Source organism: Benincasa hispida, chromosome 11, assembly GCF_027475165.1.
Source record: "Benincasa hispida cultivar pf3 chromosome 11, pf3_genome.v1.1, whole genome shotgun sequence".
Lineage (NCBI taxonomy): Eukaryota > Viridiplantae > Streptophyta > Magnoliopsida > Cucurbitales > Cucurbitaceae > Benincasa > Benincasa hispida.
This window is the reverse complement of record NC_143488.1, coordinates 13,679,077-13,689,535: the sequence shown is the minus strand read 5'-3', so window position 1 is coordinate 13,689,535 and position 10,459 is coordinate 13,679,077.

Sequence of the window (10,459 nt, the reverse complement as noted above, 5' to 3'; positions counted from 1 at the left end):
AATTAATAAGAGGGAATTTAATTATATATGATATAATTCAATTAATTCAATTATATATGATATAATTGATATAACATACTTGATACATTATAATTTAATTGGAGGAATAAATATTTGAATATGAATCAAATATATTTTCTATAAATAAGATTCGTAGTTATTAAATTTAATATAAATATGATTTATATTAAATGCCATAAAATAGAGAAAAAGAACTATGATTTATATATTGTATATGATGCAATATTAAATAGGTTATAAATATAATATGATAAGTTGGTTATCATATTGATTTATAATTATTAATAACTTGATAATTAAACCCTTTTCTTTCTAACCACCCTTAGTGGAAAGTTATTCGATTTTTATGTCATTTTTGGGATAAATGAAATATGATTTTATTATTCCAAGGGGGTTGAGTTACACTATTAAAGAGATTCTACACGATAACCTTGAGAGCCTATGTGATAGCCTCAGTTCCCTAAACGATCAAGAGTTTTTTTCTATGTCATAGAGAGTTTGCCTCCTCGATCGTCTTCCAAATTAGCCAGAGCCCACTACTCTCGATTTTCACACCAAAAATACCAAGGTCACTAAGTGGTAGTGACCTCTTTTAGTTCGAGTTTGCATTGTTGTTTGATGTTGTTCATTTGGAGTGTTCGTGACTTATTTGACACGTTCGTGAACGAGTTAGTTCGAGGGATTTACTTGAATAAGAGTTCTTCAAAGGTATAATTTCTAAACTTTTGTTTCTTATTTCAAAAGCATGTTGTAATTTATCTTTTGATGCATAATTTATCTGTTCTACTGTAAATGTATACGTTCAATTGAAATGGGATTTGGACAATCCGCTTCCGCTCAAAGGTTCTCGGTCAAAAGAGATCCTTCATAAATTACATAAAATAACTTAGGATCTTAGTTTATTGAATTGAGTGTAAGATCGTAAGATAACGATTATTTTATTAATAACAATTTGTTTATACAATGTTTACAAACTACGAGAATACAAGAGATTTAGGACACCAATCCCAACAATCTTGTGCTATACAAGCGATTGAGAAATTCACTTTCAAATTGCTCTTAACTGTCGATAGTCTCAGGCTCGAGATTAGTATACCGACAGAAGGCATTCCATTTCAACATTGGAAAAAATTAATTGACTAGTATATCTCTTCTTGTGCCTGCGTTCTCACAGGTTTTGATGAAATGAGCAATGTATTGTTTGGGATTACCTTTCCCGTCAAATTGTTGAAGCTTTGGTGGTTGATATTCATTTGGCATCCTAAGATTGTCAATCCTCTTAGTGTAAGGCATAGAATACAATAGGCAGTTTTGAGCAGGTCCACCATATTGAGCTCTAATGGAGTTTATAGTCATATCTTGAAGGTGCTGGACAAACAGTGAAGCAATGGAAGTTGACTGCTACGAGTGTTTTTCCTACAAAATAGTCTTTCCTTTGTCTCTCATGGTAAGAGTTTGACTTGATTTAGTGGCATCACAACTTTCAATCTAATTCTCGAGGGAAGAAACCTCATGATCTTTTTCTTTTATTGTCTTCAAAAGCATGTCGATCTTTCTTTCTATTTCTTCAATTCTTTCCTCACTAATGCATGCATCAATCATCATGACAGGCATCACATTAGGACTGGTTGTTTCTTTGGTTTGTTGAGAAGGAAGAGCAAGTTTTCTAAACACAAGATATTTTGTAGTGGCGATATCAACTTAAGCAGAATCTGTCATGGATTTCATCATCTTGTTTGCGTTGACATGCATTTTGACTCACGGTGTATGGACTTTTTTAAAGCGACTACATGTAAATGGTCAAGTGGAAGATTTAGTTGAAGCAACCACTTTTGAAGAAACTTCTTTGGATGTCATTACTTCTTGGAGAGGAAGAGATGAGAGGTAGAAATTGTCCCACTGGGCATGGAAATTTGTTCACACTATTGGGGTTGATGCCTTAAATCGAATAGGGTCCTATAGTTTGTAATTATATTGTACAAACATTTTTTTTATTTAATAAAATATGAGATGTTTTATTTGACATTTAGTAACATTAAACCCACAAACCAATAAACTAACATCCAAGGTTATCATCTATAGCTTAAACATATATGTAGAGACATACAGGGGGATCATGTTTAAGTGATAACCTAAAAGGTCTGTAATAGATGGATAAGGTTGGATTCCTTATCCTGGTGACACTACGAGTACGACCCGCTTTGTAGATGTTATAATTGTTATAAAGTTCTACAAATGATTTGATCCTAATCATTCACGTGGAGACATGTGAGCGGGGATATTCTATATAAAGAAGTTTGTATAAGATCAAACCACGAAATTTCTAGTCTCATTATATAACATCGTTCATAATAAAGACTTACATTTCACCAGGATGACCATAGGTGATATGACCTGAATCCTGAGTGAGTTGTGAACTCCTGCCTATAGGGGCGGTTGTTTGATCTGTATGTGTGAGTGGCTAGATCGACGACTCAACAAGCCTACCATTTTGGAGGTTCATCGTATTGAAGAGTTGGGAACACTGCTACACATGACAAAATTCACTCATTCCCTGAGGTTGGGATAAGTAGATAAATTGCTCCCTTAAGGACTAATTCTGGTACTTGAACGATGTGATACCACATTCTCTCTTGGCTCGAGAGGGATTCGGTCATAGTTTGACTATGATTTATTGTTCATTAGAGGGATTGGTGGTACTTAAGGAGTTAGATATAACTATAGGGCAAAACGATAAATTAAAATTATTAATTTTGGCTTAGTTGTACTTATGAGCAATTTTTTAAGGGTCATCGCGTTGGTATTTGGTTATATCCAATAGACACAAAAATATATATGTGGTGCGAAGATGACAGCTGTTGGTCTTTAATGGAGTGCCTGACAGTTAATAGATGTTGAGTAAATTAACTAAAGAGTTTAACTAATTATTCAAGTACTGTTGGAGCTTCAAGTTGCAGGTCTATAAGGTCCCATCTATAGCTCAACGTGGATTTATGAGAATCAATTTTGGATTAATTTGAATTGTTCAAATTAATTGAGGACATTAATTATATGTGATATAATTAATTTAATTTAATTATATATATGATATAATTACTATAATGTATTTGATACATTATAATATAAAGTTTATTTGAGAGGAAATAAATATTTGAATATGATTTAAATATTAATTATGTGAATTGGATTCATATAATTAAATTTAATATAAATGGGGTTGAAAGAATTAAAACTATAGGTTATATTGTATGTGATACAATATTAGACCATAGGTTATTTATTATACATGATATAACATATAGTTATATACCTATATATGTACATATAATAAGTTGGTTACTATATATATATACATATTTTCGACCACAACCTTTGGTCTATATTTTTTTGGACTCTTTTTAAGAGCCTTTTCAATAACCTGAAATCATGGAATCAAATATAACATGACATCTATCAATGAACTATCAGTATCGGTCAAGTAAATAAAGCTTCCTATTATTTATACTATCACTGATAACACACTATCACTGATAGTTGGTTATTAGTGATTTCAGATATCACTGATAGCATGCTAATCTTATACTTAAAATCATCAATCAATCAATACTTACCTTTTTTTTGGTCATATCTTCTTTATCTACATTATCTTCCTCTTCTTTATCTTTATTCATTTTTTCTTCTTGATCTTCATTTTCATCTTCATCTTTCTCTTTATCTTGCAATTGTTCTTATTGGTCATTCTCTTGAACACCCTTTTCTTAAGCCTCCTTGTCCTTAGCAGTTTCAACTTCAGCCTGCATGCATATATCATTTATGTTATTGTACTTCTTTACAGAAAAAAAAAATCACAAATTTTACCTCTAGAACTTCCAAACCTGCATCTAAAAGCTCCAAACTAGATGATGGCGCTTTGTTCTTCTCAAGAGATTCTTGAGATTGCTTTTCACCATCTTCTTCTTTTTGTGGAAGTTTATCACTGATAGCTTCTTTTATGTGGCCCAATATATCAAGAATCGCTTTTTACTTTTCATGGATGTCCTTCTTAATATCTTCTTGTCCTCTTTTTAATTCTTCAGTTCCTTCTTGTAATGATGCAATTCTTCTCCCAGTTGACATTTGTTTTCCTTCGTTTTCTTTTTCAATATCCATCTCCCTTGTTTCCAGCTCCACAAAATAGCAATAATAGTTTGATTATAATTCTTGTTCAGTTGGAACCAATGGAGTAACAATAAACTAAAAGTTTAATAAAGATGTTAGTGATACAACATGTTTATAGAAACAATCACTGATTTCAAGCTATCACTGGTTCCTTCTATCTACAATAACATGCTATCAATGATAGAAGATATCATAATAGTTCCAAATGATTGATAGAAGCTATCGCTGATAACTTAAAATCAGTGGTATCTTCTATGACATAAAAGCTGAAACATTAGTTATAGTTTCTATCATTTGATAACATGCCAATAATATATATAAATAAAGGAAATAACAGTGATAAAAGACTTACACCAGTGGCTTTGAAAATATGGTTATTGATGTGTTGCCAATCATTAGGTTCTTGAGATTCCCATTGAGTAAGTCTAGATCCATCATTTTTTATTCTTCGTGCAAATCTAATAGTAGGGTTGGATAATCTTGGTATAATTTCAAAAGCCCAATATACCAAAGCAAGTGGAAATCCTTGGAGGAAAATTGAAGATGGCTTATTGAGGATAACCTTCATAAAAAACTCTACAGTTAGTTCAAAGGAAACCCTGCTCCATGGATAAGATCTAAACTTTTCTTCATCATCCAACATTTTTAGATACTTCCAACTTACCTTGTTATGTCCTTGTATATGAATTAGGAAGCTTTCTAGAAAATACAAGTGTACAAGTTTGACCTTTATATCAATAGGTATATTGACATCGGAACCTAACAAATTAAAAGTAGGTTGGAGCTCTCTCCTTATAATTTTCGTATTTGTCTTGAAAAAGAAGTTCCTAATTGTGTTGTCCATCGATTCTTATTCACTATGGATACCATCTATAGGGTAATCATCAATATTTAAACCTATTACTAAACAAAAATCCTTGAGGTCGAATTCTGAAATATGTCCTTCTAAATTAAAGGCCAAGATATTTTGTTTGGTAGTTGTGCATTGCCTTCTAGTTAGGTGTGATATGAGTTGGTTGGGCTCATCTAATTTTCCTATGTTAGACAGGACTTCTAAACTTATGAAGGAGCTGACTTTCAACAGGTTTATCCATTCACTTTCTAGAACAATTAATACATTTTTTTGTATATATAACAATAACCTAAATGTAAGAAAAAAGCAACCACAAATCTATATAAATTTATAAAATATCATTAGATTGTGGACCTTGATCTTCTTGTGCTTTTTTCTAGATGTTGATCCTTCCAATGATTTTCTATTTTCTTTCTCCATTTATTCTTAAAAAAAATGTGGAACCGTTACATTCATATCTTGATAGTACCCTATTAGAGATATCACTTAAAGATTCTATCAATTACATTCTCCTAATGTTATACTTTAGTGATAGATACTATTAGTGATAGCAATAAAAGAGTATCACTGATAGCAATAAAAGAGTATCACTGATAGCAATAATAGTAATAGATACCTTTCCTATAAATAAACAATCATCAAATCACAGTACAGGAAACTAAATTAGCATCAATGATAGCATCAGTGATAGTTTGTTGATAGATAAATTCATCAACAAACTATCAATGAACTGTCAACATATTCCCTGAAGCATCAGTGATAACTTCTATCACTAATAAATAACTAAATTAACATAATATTCATTGAAACATCAACAAATCACAATCAAACACAGTACAATAAACTTCACATAATTAGCAATCAAACACAGTCAACAATAAACTATCAATATATTCACCAAAAAATCAGCAAATCCCAATCAGCATATCAATAAATAAACTTCACATTCTATCAACAAACTATCAACGAATTGTCAACATATTCCTCGAAGTATCAGTGATAATTCTATCACTAATAAATAACTAAATTAGCATAATATTCATTGAAACATCAGCAAATAACAATCAAACACGGTACAATAAACTTCACATAATTAGCAATCAAACACAGCCAACAATAAACTATCAACATATTCACCAAAAAATCAGCAAATCACAATCAACATATCAACAAATATCAAGAAATAAACTTCAACTTTTTGATGACTATTAGTCTATAATAACTACGCTGTGACCAAAATGTATAATAAAATAGTGAATGAAACACCTAAAAAAGATGGAGAATGCATGTAGCCCTAATTTGAAATAACTATTTATCTTCTTATATAAACTGTCAATGGAAGAAGAATGAAGCCCTACGTTTTCAAAGCTTTGCTATTAGTGATGAAGAGATGAAGAAAGGAAAAAGAAGAAACGAAGAAATGAAGAAGAAGAATGTACCGTTTGAAGTTTGGAGCGAAATCGAAGGGGAAGAAGACGACACTGTCGGAGCGGAAGAAGACGACACTGTTGAAATCAAAGGGTTGGAAGTGTTTTCCGTGATTATAGAGCTCGAAATAATGGTTGGAACTGTTTTCTGGAAATAAGTGTTTTCCGCGGTTTTATGCGGAAGAAGATGAAGGGTCGAAATAAGGTGGACCAACCCGTGCATATGGGCCATGTCCATTTTAGACTTTTCCTTTTTATGGGCTTAAATCTTTAATATAAACCATCTATATTTGCAATTACTTTTATCTTCTTACATAAACTCTAATATTTATTATAAAATAACTATTTATGCAACTCCCGCAAAGAAAAATACATAAATATGTGTGGATAATTATTTTTGTTAGCTAAATTATGTAGAATGCACTTCAATTTTTTATTTTGTGTAGAAAATACCCCTAAGCTTTCATAGTTTGAAAATGCTCTTAAACTTTCAAAACTAGTTCAAAAATAATCTAAGTTTTAGTTTTAAGATGGAAATTGTTAGTAATTTGTTTTTTAAAATATCCACTTTTAAAATTTTTAAAAATACCATGAAACTTTTAAAGGAGTTTAAAAAAAAAAAAACTCTTACTGTTGAAACTATTTATACCGTGTTGCAAAAATACCTCTAACTTTCAAAAATTGCATTATTATATTTTAACAAAAAAAAAATTAAATGTAAAAATAAAATGATCTTGTTGTTTATCTATATCTCATCACCTCCCTCTTTCATTATCTCTCTACTTCAATTTATGATATAATAGTTCAGATAATTGTTTTGAATGGTCAAACTACTAAAAATATTTTTAAGTATAGTAAAATATCACTGCCTATCAAGATAGACCATGATATACTTCTACCACTGTGTAATGGACTGCAATAGACTTTTATCACTTAGTGATAAGTCTATCGCGGTCAAGTGTAATCTATCGTTGATAGACAGTTATATTTTTCTATATTTGTAAATAAGTTGACTCATTTTCCTTTATTTTCCACCCTCTCTTCTTTAGTGTCCTCTTGATCCCTTTCTTTGTTTTCCTTCATCCCCTCATTCTTTTGTTGTTATTGATTTGGTTGGTTCATGTTAACTCTTTGACTTTTATTTATATGAAAACAAAAACCTCCTCTTTCAAAAACGGTATATATACACTATAAAAAAGAAAAAAGAAAAATACACATGACATAATTAACTTGGAGTGACACATGACACGATTAGCTTGGAATGGCACAATTGTAGTCGGATTTGATTAATTTTTGGATTTAAGTAATTTTAATGATTTTCAAACTGATGATTGCATATGATTACATAGCCTTATCCCAGTAATTAGATTACTTACTGAGTATTTAAGTATTCATCATTTTCTTTAAATATTTTTTTAATGTACTAGATATTTGACGAAGAGATCTATTGATAGTGCTATGAGACTAGTGAAAATTCTTTTGCTTAATTATCAAGTTTTCAAGATGTTTGGAATATTGTGTAATGAGAACAATTGAGTTTATTAGCCTTAAATTTAAATGTTTTCTTTTTTAAATTAAAGTTTTAGGGATCCAAACTTAAAATTTATTTGGTTTTTTATAAAATGGTCTTGATAATATTTATTTAGAGAATTTTTATTTTAAGTTTTAAACGGTCAACTACTAGATTTGGTATTGAAATTGCATGCATTTAATAATAATGACCCTACACATAGATCTTAGAAAATTGAATTGTGACAAGAAAAATGTTTCTATTGTTATTGAGGATGTCAGTATTGTGCAATAGGAAGCTTTTCTACACCAAACAAAGTGTTGCTATGGATTGAAACATTCTTGCCATAAATAAACAAAAGTGTTTCTTCATTGTTGTAAAGAACAAAAAAGTACTACTCTAGATAAGGATATACTAACAGTTTGCATTTTGACTCCAACACTTTTAGAAGGCATTGCAATTGATTTCTTAACACTACTTTTATCAATGGTTATGAAACTGCTACAACGAATGCAGTTAAAACCCTTGCTATAGACTAAATTTAACATTGTTAGATATAATATCTTTTTCTTGTCTATAAAGATTCTCATTGTCTTTTCAGATTTAAAGGAAAAAATCTCATTTAACCTTTCATTCACAAATGGTTGAAAGGAAAAAAGAACAACTTAAAAGTTCCCACTTTTAATTTACACATTTTAGGTCTAGTTTTGGAAACCATTGGAATTTTGATTTTGTTTTTGAAAATTAAGCCTATAGACACTTATCTCACCTCCAAATTTTTTGCTTTTTATCTACTTTTTATCAATAGTTTAAAAATTCAAGCATAATTTTGAAAACTAAAAATAGAGTTCTTGAAATACGATACACGAATAGGATGTCTAAGAATAAAAGATAATAGTGTTTAGTTGTGCATGAGAGATGCTATCATAATTTTATGAACAAAAATTATATTTGTATTTAATATATGAAACTAAGCATGACAATCTTATGTAATTAAAATATATTAATGAATTAAACAATAAATATCATTCAATATATTAATAAAAATTAATTAATTAAGAATCAATAATAATTTTAATCATAAATATATGAAAATATATTGATAAAAATTAATTAATTAAGAATCAATAATAATTTTAATCATAAATATATGAAAGTTGAGTAATATTAACCAATCAATATATTTAATGAATGTCATATTAATTATATTCTAATACTTAATCATTTTTATAATTAATTAAGTTGAACATGAGTAATTTAATTTAATTAAATAATATAAGAAAATATAGTAAAATAAACAATATATTATATAAAAAATAAAAAATAGATGAAAATATGATATATTAATAAAGACTATTAATATAGAATACTTAAAAAGTTTTATAAATATGATATGTTAATAATGAATGAAGTAATAAAAATTAGTCACAATAAATAGTTAACGAATTATAAATAATAAATAATCTATACTATCTAAAAATGCTATGGAGAAAAACATTTGATTTTTCCTTTTGCACCTTTTAGTTAATTGTTATTGGAATATGTTATTAAATAGTTTAGCCAATTTTCTATTTTTTAAAATGCCCCTTTTACATTTAATTCATTAAAAAAAATCTCATATTATCTCTAATATCTATTTATGATTAAATAAATGAAAAAGACATTTAAAAAATCACATTTTATTCTTTAATATCTAATTCATAAAAAATATCTAAACAAGATCACATTTTATCTTTAGTAATATCTATTTCTCTTTAAGTAAAGGGATTTTTTTATTTTTCAAAAAATCATATTTTATCATCTAGTCTCTTTTTCACGAATATTTTTTTTTTTAAATCACATTTTATCTCCACTATCTACTTTAAGTTAAATAAAGGTATAAACAAATAAATAAATAAATATCACATTTTATACTCTTAATATCTTATTCACATTTTTTACAAAATCATATTTTATTTAATTTTGTTAACCGGCTCCTCTAACTTCTTTGTTTGTTTTTCCTTTTTTAGAAATTTTGTTTTTTTTTTGTTTTTTAGTTTTTGTTAATAGCAACATCTTTATCAATGGTTCTTTTTCCTTCCTTAAGTATTTTAATTTCTGTTTTTAGTATCTCTTCTATCTTTTTATACTAAAATATTGCCCCTCTCCTTTTTTGTTTAGCTCATGTCATCTTTTTATTTTATTTTTTTCACTTTTCAATTTTGTAAAAACATATAGAGTGATTTAATGTAACATTTTTTTATATGCTTTTGTAATTTCTTTTCTATATACGTAATAGATTCACATATTGATCATCACATATTGAAAAGAGTGGATGACAGACCTTGTTCTTGATGTTCAAAATATTTTTAAAAGTTCAAGCAATTTAGAGGCAAAAAAAGTGACAGAGAAAAGAGTGATTGTTTTAATACTTGTGTAATTTTTTTTTTTCATATTTTAATTGTTATAAATACACACAAATGAATTTAGAGGAATATCTTTTACTATTTT